The sequence below is a fragment of the Sceloporus undulatus genome, chromosome 3 (assembly GCF_019175285.1).
Source record: "Sceloporus undulatus isolate JIND9_A2432 ecotype Alabama chromosome 3, SceUnd_v1.1, whole genome shotgun sequence".
Lineage (NCBI taxonomy): Eukaryota > Metazoa > Chordata > Lepidosauria > Squamata > Phrynosomatidae > Sceloporus > Sceloporus undulatus.
This window is the reverse complement of record NC_056524.1, coordinates 75,807,901-75,817,334: the sequence shown is the minus strand read 5'-3', so window position 1 is coordinate 75,817,334 and position 9,434 is coordinate 75,807,901. Positions and strand designations below refer to the sequence as shown.

Sequence of the window (9,434 nt, the reverse complement as noted above, 5' to 3'; positions counted from 1 at the left end):
ATGTTGTAAGCCGCCCTGATCGGAGGAAGGGCGGCATATAAATAAAATTATTATTATTATTATTATTATTATTATTATTATTATTATTATTATTATTATTATTATTATTATTATTATATCATATCCCAGACAAGAGTAGAGGTGAGGCTTACAATTCCCAGAAAATGCTGCAAGAAGATAGATCTTCCCTTCTCCCTTGTACTCTCTCTGACAATCTGATCTCACACATGCACACAGAGTAATGTGAAGGACAGACCAGTAGTGATATGCCTTTCCAGGAACTGTCTGCTTGCTTATCTGGAGCTGGGCATCCCGCCACACAGTTTCAAAGCAAAGCTGAACAGTTCGTTTCATTGGCTCACTGAAGGACACTCAAACAAGGGACAACCTCTCCATTGTTTCTGAAACTGTAAGGAATTATATATGAACAGTGTTTTGCATGGGATGGGGTGGGGAAGGGAGAGAACTGCTGCTACTCATTTGTACTGGCTTTTCCTGCTAGTCCCCTGCCTCATTCCCCAGTCATACATTCCCCCAGGTAGGGGACAAGTGTGGAAGCAATTTAGAAAGCAGTGGCTTGAGGCTATGAAAATAAAAAGTCAAAGGCTTTTTAAAATATATGTGCAAACTCCAAACAGGAGGCAACAGTGGTAATTTCATGCACTTCAAAGAAAGTGCATATATTGGTCAATGACAGACACGGAGACAAGTTCTTGGGGAATGTCACTTTGGATTTTCTTCCTGATTCTGCCTCCTCCTATTTCATTTAAACATGCTGAAAAGTTTCAGTCTTTTCTCATAGGTTTATACATCCTGAACTTTTTATTCCTTTCATCTTTTCTCAGAACTTGCTGCTTCTATACACAATCTGTTCTGGGGTTTAACTTCCCCCGCCCCCAAACTCTGTAACTTGCTTTATCTTCTGGTTTGTTTATCCAGCCAAAGAATGAATCAGACCCTGAAGTAAGAGGAGGCAAATCCCTGCTGTTATCAAAAACCCTTTATCCACCTCTGTTTCATCAACAGATAAGTGATCATGTGAACAATGGGTGGAGAACAGAGTTCTCTGCAAACACAAGAGACAGGTGAATGGCCCCAGAAAATAATGTTACTCACAACATGGGGGTTCATAACTGATTTTTATACATGCCATCCTTTGTCAGCAAAACCCTATTGCATTTTATATAGGGCAAAAGGGCCACTCTCTATACAAAAGATGACACATAAATGCATGGAATTAATAAGCTGGAAGGGACTGCAAGGTCCATTAAAGGGCTGTACAGACCGCCTCTAGGGTGGCCTCTAGCCACCCCCATCTTTGCTGGATTGGGGCTGCGGCAACCGCATGCTGCAGCCCCAATCTGGCCTTTCTCGGGTGCAAAAAGCAGCCACAAAAAGCAGATCCTTTTTGCACCCTGGTAAGGGCACAATAGCTGCAGTGCCGCAGCTTTAATGTGCTCTTTTGGTGCTGCGTGATGTGGACGCAGCACCAGAGGAATACCATGATGTTGCACGCCATGTGAAATGACGCACAGCATCACAATGCCATGGGAGTGGAGTCAGGGTGTACATCAAGTGGACGCCACACCCTGACTCTGCCTCCAGGCTGGCCTTAATGGCTGGTCTGCACAGGCTATTAATCTAATCCCTTGCCATGCAGGAAACTAAAGCACTCTTCAGAGATGGCTATCCAACCTCTGTTTGAAGACCTCCAAAGAAGAGTCCACTTCCATATGAGGCATTTGTTCCACCACTGTACAGCTCTTGTAGTCAAGAAGTTTTTTCTCTAATATTTAGGTGAAATATATTTTTGAATCCATTGGCCTGTGTTTTATCTCTGGAGCCTCAGAGAACAAGGTTGTTTTATCTTCTACATCCAGATACTAAAAGATGACTCTCATACCCCTCTAATCCTCATAGGCTGTGTTTCCAGACCTTCTGCCATCTTGGTTGCTCTCCTCTGGACACATTTCAGCTTGTAAATATCCTTCTGCCCAGAACTGGACATAGTTTTCCAGGTTAAGTCTGATTACAGCAAAATAGAGTGGATTGCTTTCATATGTGTATATCTTGTCCTTTTAAATTGGATGTATGTCCTTTCAAGTGTGTTTTATCTGATGTGGTGGGTCAGTTAATTATTGTTATTCCCAGCATCGATTCATGGGGAGAGGTGGGGAAGAAATTACTAGTACTACTACTACTACTACTACTGTTATTCCCCTCAGGCTGGACACTACTGTTGACGCAGCCTAGAATTGCATTGATATTTTTGGATGATGTATCACACTGTTGACTCAAGCTTAGCTTGTGGTCTACCCACTTAGATCTTTTTCACATGTACTGCCATGAAGTCAGGTGTCACACATCCTATATTTGTGCATTTCATCTTTCCTGCCTAAATGTAGTACCTTACCTTTATCCCTGTTCATTTTATTCATCTTGGCCCAGCTCTTCAATCCATCCAGGTCATTTTGAATTCTGATCTTGTCCCTTGGGGTATTAGCCACCATCATCCTGAGTATCCCAACAGAGACAGCAATATTCACAAAACATTGGCAGAATATCTCAGTCTACCAGGACAGTTCATCTCTGAGTTTCCAAGACAGATTTAAATAAGAAAGAGGTGAACAAGATTTCATCAGAAGGTTTAACTCTATCTCTTATAGCCTGAATAAGGACAAAGGGTTTTTTAAATCACAATTTTCATTATCCTCCCACCCCTGCAATACCTGAACTGTAGAATAACTGTATGTGTGAATATCATATCTATGTATAGGATATACTTGTCACTTCCAAAAACTGCATGTTAAGCAATGACTGCTGAGATAATTTGTAATTTTTACATTTCTTTTTCCTGTTATCCTCACTTCCTGCCCGCAGCATATATATATATATAAATATCTGCCTACTCTGGCAACATTCCATGCACCTGTTAGAGTAGGCTACTGTTCAAGGAGGCTTATGTCAAGTAAAACATGATCTCTTCAAGGTGCAATAAATCTGTTGGTTTGCCCCCACACAATGAGTAAAAAGATATGAGTTTAAAAAGCTCCTGTGGAAGAATAAGGACACACACTTGCCCATGGAGGCTGAAATGACGGTTGCAGAAGAAGGTATTAACGTCCCACCAGTTGTTCATTAATATAACAAAGCGGGGAGGCTTGTTTATCTCTAAGCGATTGTTGTTATGAATGGTGACTTTGATTTTCTTAAGTTTTATAGAGAATTGTCACAGAGTATACATCTTTTACATTTAATTACCTTGTATTTGCATCCACCCCCACCCCCATGTTGTTATGTGCCTTGTGTCATTTCTGTTTTATGGTGACCTTACGACAAAGGCAAACCTATCATGGGGTTTTCTTGGCAAGATTTGTCCATACAGATTTTGTCATTGCTTTTCTCTGAGGACTTTATCACATGGGGACCTATGTGCTTCCATCCCGAAAATGGTTAAAGTGTTGGCATCCCAGAAAAGCAAGCCAAATCACTAATGTTTATCACACACAGAGCACATCAAGGGGTTCAAAACACATTACTTAGACAAGAAAGTGTATCAAAAGAGAATTTGGGTTTCAAATGGATGAGGACAAATCCCCATTGCTAGCTTGGAAATAACTTTTTTGCACATGCTCCAAACTGTCATTTCCACAAGTGCACTCACACATGCTCCAGAGGGGGAAGGGAAACCAGGGAGGAAAACCTTCTTTGCCCCAGAAGCTGTTTCAGAGGAAGGCAGGCTTAGGTTTCCCTTTGCAAATTCCCATAAAACCACAAACACACACACACACGAGAGAAAGAGGAGGCGGCTGCTCCATATACCTGCTTGATTCCAGCAAGAGCTGAAACTCCCAGATGCCCTCCTTTTCCAGGACATGACCTCCATTTCTCCCTCCTGTACAGGAGGAATTCCAAAACATCCTCTCCCTCTGCCTTCTCTCACCAGCTGTTCCCTGCTGAAGGAAGGAGAGAGCAGCCGCACGAGGGAAAGAGGAGTGTATGTTGTTTGTTGTGTGTGTGTATCCCTTTAAGAACAAGGCTTTTTCCTTCTCCTTGACACAGCAAGGAACCTTGGGAAATCTATGAACAGGGAAGATCGGGGACTTGGTTTTCAGACTGCTGCAATTACGTGAAGAGAGTGAATTCGCAAATGAAATGGAAATGCAAATACAGTATGGTAGTTTTGCAAAAATGCTTATTTCCTGATTCACCTCACTTTCTGTCTAGAATCTGACCGGTTTGTGTACAGCATCGTCTGAAAAGTGACTGCAAAATTTTGCCCCTTATGCCCTAGATGACCCTGCATTGTGACCAGTTTAACTTTCCAATTTTCCCTGTGTGAAAAAGTCCTGAGACTCAGAAAATGTGACTTACCCAAGTGAGTTTCCACAAACAAGCAGGAATTAGAACCCCGGTCTCCTGGAGTCCTAGTCCAACATTCAAATCACTACAACTGTGTCTACCTTCATGCAAATATCTGCCCACTGAAGATAATCCTTCATGCATTTTAGATTCACACAACCTGGGGAATTTTAGGTATAATATTTTAAAAAGGGAGGTCTGCTTATTTTAATGTGCATAGAGCCTTTTGTAGGCTCTATTCACATTATTCTGGGCTCAAAGAAGAAGGGACACACATCTGGGCACTGTGGATGTGTGATAGCCACAGAACAGAAGCAGAAGCACAAAAAATATGGATGTCCTGCAACAAACGAGTCTAAATGGTCCATTAGGTTCATAGCAGAAGCCATTGTCTGGACCAGACTTAAATGTCTCTGAATGTGTTAAAATGAAATTTGGTTTGTCATTGCATTTTCTGAAAGAAGAAGCGTCAAAGTGAGCACAATATGACAGCTGAAGAATGAGCAGAGCTGAATTAATGGAAAACAACAGTTTTCTCAGCAGAAGCTAAGACAGTGTGACTCAGGCTGATCTTTCCTTCCCCTATAGCATCAGATGTTGACTCATACTTTATTTTAGCCATCCTTGTTCACATTCTGCAAGCAATCCCTGTGCAGCAGTAGTGATAACCAAATATTCACAAAGACACTCAATATTTGCATATCATTTTGAACTTGATATTCAGAACTCATTTTAGCAAGGAAAGTTCTTAGAATGGAAGGGGAAGTGTGGGCAAGGTGAAGGGTGTGTGTGTATGTGTGTGTGTGGCTTCAGATCATCTGTCATTTATCGTGAATTTCACAGAGCTTTCTTAGGCAGGGAAGGTAAAGGGTAGTGGGGGCTTCTGAGCAAAGAGAGAGAAATGCTATTACATTGTCTTTGAATTCTAGAGGAACAGTACATTTCTTTAGTTCCCTGAAATAGAGCACTTCCTGAAACTGCATCAGGTATTTTGTCCTAGCAGTAGCGGCTGGAGATTACACAGGAGTTCTTTCCCTGTTGAACTTTTTTCCAATTGGTAGAGAAATGAAAATTTTCTCTTTTTGGATTACTGTTTCCAGAATCTCGTCTCTAGTCATTCTAGCTAGGAGATTCTGGAAGCTGTAATCCAAAAAGTCACTTTACCAAAATTTGAGGAGGGAGATCCTTTGGGGAGGAAAATTCTCCAGACCCTCTGCCATCTGAATTCAGGCAATCTGCAGGTTGGAAATTCTCTGTCCCTTTTCTAGGCCTTTTTAAAAAGAAGCAGCTCTCTTCGCCAGCTTTGTTTCAATGTTTGTCAGGCAATCCACTTTGAACACTTATCATACTGACATGAGAAAGATATTAAGACCATATCTTCAGGGATGCCTTAGCAACTAAATTCTTGAAATAAGTAGTTTTGCAGTTTTGTCCTGAAGACTGTTGGTAGTCCCAACCCAAGCAGACCATTGAATTAACTGTTGAATTGTGATCCAATATCAATGTACATTATATTGGATCAGTGGATCTGTTCTAGTTAAGACTAGCAAACAGATTTAGGCTACATGGCATATGTTGTGGCAGTTAGATTTACTGTACATTGCATGAAACAATGGGATACAGGGGTGAGGGAGCCCATATCTTGTATCATGTTCGAATGTAAAACAAATCTGGGAGAAATTAACTTTGTTGTTGTTGTGTGCCTTCAAGTCATTTCTGATTTATGGCAATCCTATCACAGGGGTTTCATGGCAAGATTTGGTCACAGGAGATTCGCCATTGCCTTCCCCTGAGGCTGAGAGCATGTGGCTTGCCCAAGGTCACCCAGTAATTTTATGGCCAAGCTGGGAACTGAACCCTGGTCTCCAGAGCCGTACGCAGTCCAACATTCAAACCGCTATGCCTTGTTGGTTATCCAAAAATTAGTAGGAAGATTTTTTAAAGTATTTTTAAAAAATATTTTATATAAATATAACAGCTTCTCTCAAACTGGTGCTCTTCAGATGAATTCATCTAGATCAGTGATTCCCAAACTTTGGTTGTCTAGGTGTTTGGGACTTCAACTCCCAGAAGTCCTAGCTGCCATGCCCAACAGTTAGGAATTCTGGGAGTTGAACACCAAAACATCTTGAGGACAAATGTTTGGGAACCACTGAGCTAGATTATTTGTTTGGGGATTCTGCAGCTGACACATCTGGAGGGCATTTTGTTGGAGAAGTCTGATAGGTAGGAATAGGCAAGGAATTTTGTGTGTTTGGATTGCGCTAACCAGTTAGACTACACAGAAATAACAAAATGCAGTTTCAGTTTCTAACCTTCAGCTTTCTGTCCTGTTGGTTCACACATTAAATGATTACTTTACACTCAATGACCTGCAAATGAATGTATAAACTAGTTCAAGCAATGTTACAGCCAATAAGTGAAGATTATAGTTGTGCCAGCTTTACCAGAATGGATATGGCTTGAAGATCTAGCTATCACTGAAACACAGGCAAACTGCAGCATCTGTTTCTGTGTGCAAACGCATTCAAATTCAGTGAGCATTATTCCCATGCAAGCATACCATGAGCTGCTAAAGATCTTAGAGACAAGCCAGGATATAAATCTTAATTTGAAAAAGAGTTAATCAATTGTATTATTGGGCTGACAGGTCCCATGTGACTTTCTAGTTCTCCCTCAAGATTCCCGGAAATGTTCAAAATATCCAGATGTTTCCTTCTAACTCACATGCACTGGGTGTGTCACAGTTCTGTACCAGCAAAGAACGGACTCTCTTGCCTCCTTAATTGGTAATTTAATTAGACATTCCAGAGGCAGCTACCACCCAGATCTAGTTAGCGAAAAGGGAAATGAATCAATTTGCAACCAGATGGGACCACACTCAAAGGAGAATCCGGCATTAGAGTAATAACCTCCTTAAGTAGACAAATGCTGGAGAATGCTCTAACCACTGAACAGACTACCAACAACTGGGAAGCAAACAGAGGTTTTGCAGATTTTGCCACCTTCCAACCTGCCTCAGGCTCCTGTACTTAGAAGACTTATCCATCAAAGAGATTCCAGGGAAGGATTCATTCCCTAGGAGCTTGCCTTGGGCTCTGTACAGATGACAGCTTTTCAGAAACTTGGAAATAGTATTGTAGGGCTATCCTTGGCAAATATATACATATTATTTTTAACGTAATTGCTTCCTGCTCTAGTTATTGTGGCTGATCAAGCATATTTTGGTGGCAAATTTTCACAGTACTGCAGGTGGTATCTAAAGAAATTGGAACCAATGGCCTGATACAAAGTGGATTGTTTACTGCAGTAAACATAGGTATTGGATCCAGCTAGAGTAGATCCAATGAGAAAGCAGAGTAGAATAAATGAGAACTAGGCAACTCAATGCTTATGTAGGTTCTAGTGATTCCCTGAGCCTACACTAATTGTTACTAATAATTAGATTTATGCCAAAGGTATCTTTTGGGCGGATTATCAGTGATCCTGGCCAATAGGAGGGAATGTATAGTTCATTTGGGGGGCACTGTGGGTTGTTTTTTTTCCTGGAATGGGATTGCCAGGGTTCAGTGGGAGCTCCGGGGCCAATTTTACCTTGAACTTGTGAGAAAAGTACCCCATTCCTGCTCAGTCCAAGAGCTGCTGTGCCATGGCTGTTCAAATCCTACATTGACAGAGCTTAGAAATGTTAGCATGCTTTGCTATATTGATGTGAAACTGAGCTCTTGGTCTTTTTCAAAGAAAGAAAAGCTGGTAGCCTCAGGAACTGAACATCATTCTATACTATGAATATAGTAATTTGAGTTCAGCGTGATAAAGTGCCAAGATGTTTTCATTAGCTGGGACTACAACATCCTTGAGGCCTAAATGTCCTAAATGCACCAGATCCTGTCTCATCTTGGAAGCTAAGCAGGGTTGGCCCCTGGTTAGTACTTGGATGAGAGACTACCAACACATACAAGGTGATGTAGGCTATATTTCATAGAAAGGAATTGCCTAAAAAAAATATGAAATTCATTGGGTCACCTTAAGTCAACAGGCAACTTGAAGGCACGCAAACACATATGTCATCCTATGCCTTTCCCCCATTCATGGAAGCTTCCCTGTTCCCTCTGAGCTTAGCTGTAATCCTCACAGTTGTCCTATTATGAAATACCCTCGGGTAGCCCAAAGTATTTTGTGGATGGCCTAACCTTGAAAGGACAATGGGGACCCACTCATTTTGTAAAAGACCTGCTCCTGATGCAGATATGATCTGCAGAAAGTGTTCGGCTATAAGGACTATAATAATGAGTGCCTATATTTAAGTACTGACCAGTACATTACTGCAGTAGATCCCCCACAAAAATCTAGGGGAACAGAACTAAGATGATTAACAAACTTGATAACAGCACTATAATTATTCTCAGAAATTAAAGTTCCTCCCCCTCCCCCATTTTTATATCCTCATTACATATTGTTATGTGCTGTCAGGCTGACTCAAACCAGGCTTGGTGTCACCCGGTGAAGGGTGTGTGCTGCTGGGGGGCAGTGGTGGCCCCTCCTGCCTCCTGCACTCACTTGCTCAACCTTCCACTTGCCCAGAGCTTCTAGAGTTCAGCCAAGCAAGTGAGGCTGTTGGAGGGGATGGAAGGAGCACCTTCATCATTGCTGGGGCTTCCTCATGAGGAGGGAGCCCAGTGGCAGCAAAGCCAGGAGAGGTGTGTTTGCTCTCCTCCTCCCACATCTTCTCTCACTTGCCAGCTGGCCAGAGCCAGAAAGGGCTGCCAGGCAACAGTGGCCTACCCTGCCATCCCTCTGCTCTCTCCTGTTGCCTCAACTGCTTGTCTGCCTTTACCCACCCAGGCCAGCCAAGGGCACTGCCTGGCAAGTGAGGCAGCAGGAGGGGATGGAAGACATGTGCTTTGCCCCTCTTCCTCTTCCACTGTCTTGACTTCTTCTTTGCAGAGAGTCAAGACAGTGGTGAAGAGAAGGCAGGCAAAGTAGCAGCACTGGTGGCACAGTAGTTAAATGCCTGTACTGCAGTCACTTACATACCACAAGATTGTGAGTTCAGTGCCAGCCAGGGGCTC

The 9,434-nt window shown here is 42.3% G+C and overlaps 1 protein-coding gene and 1 long non-coding RNA gene across 2 annotated transcripts in view; one reads left to right on the top strand and one right to left on the bottom strand.

The window, feature by feature from the left end:
• LOC121925216 overlaps positions 1 to 3,943 on the bottom strand; it is a 5,467-nt gene extending 1,524 nt beyond the window's left edge. The window contains exons 1-2 of the long non-coding RNA XR_006102823.1: positions 3,823 to 3,943; positions 2,414 to 2,514 (exon numbers count right to left, since the gene is read on the bottom strand). This is a non-coding gene — a long non-coding RNA (uncharacterized LOC121925216). The remainder of the gene's footprint in view (positions 1 to 2,413; positions 2,515 to 3,822) is intronic.
• Positions 1 to 9,434, top strand: part of USP9X (ubiquitin specific peptidase 9 X-linked) — a 361,613-nt gene that overhangs the window by 66,634 nt on the left and 285,545 nt on the right. The gene's annotated exons all lie outside the window — the stretch shown is intronic.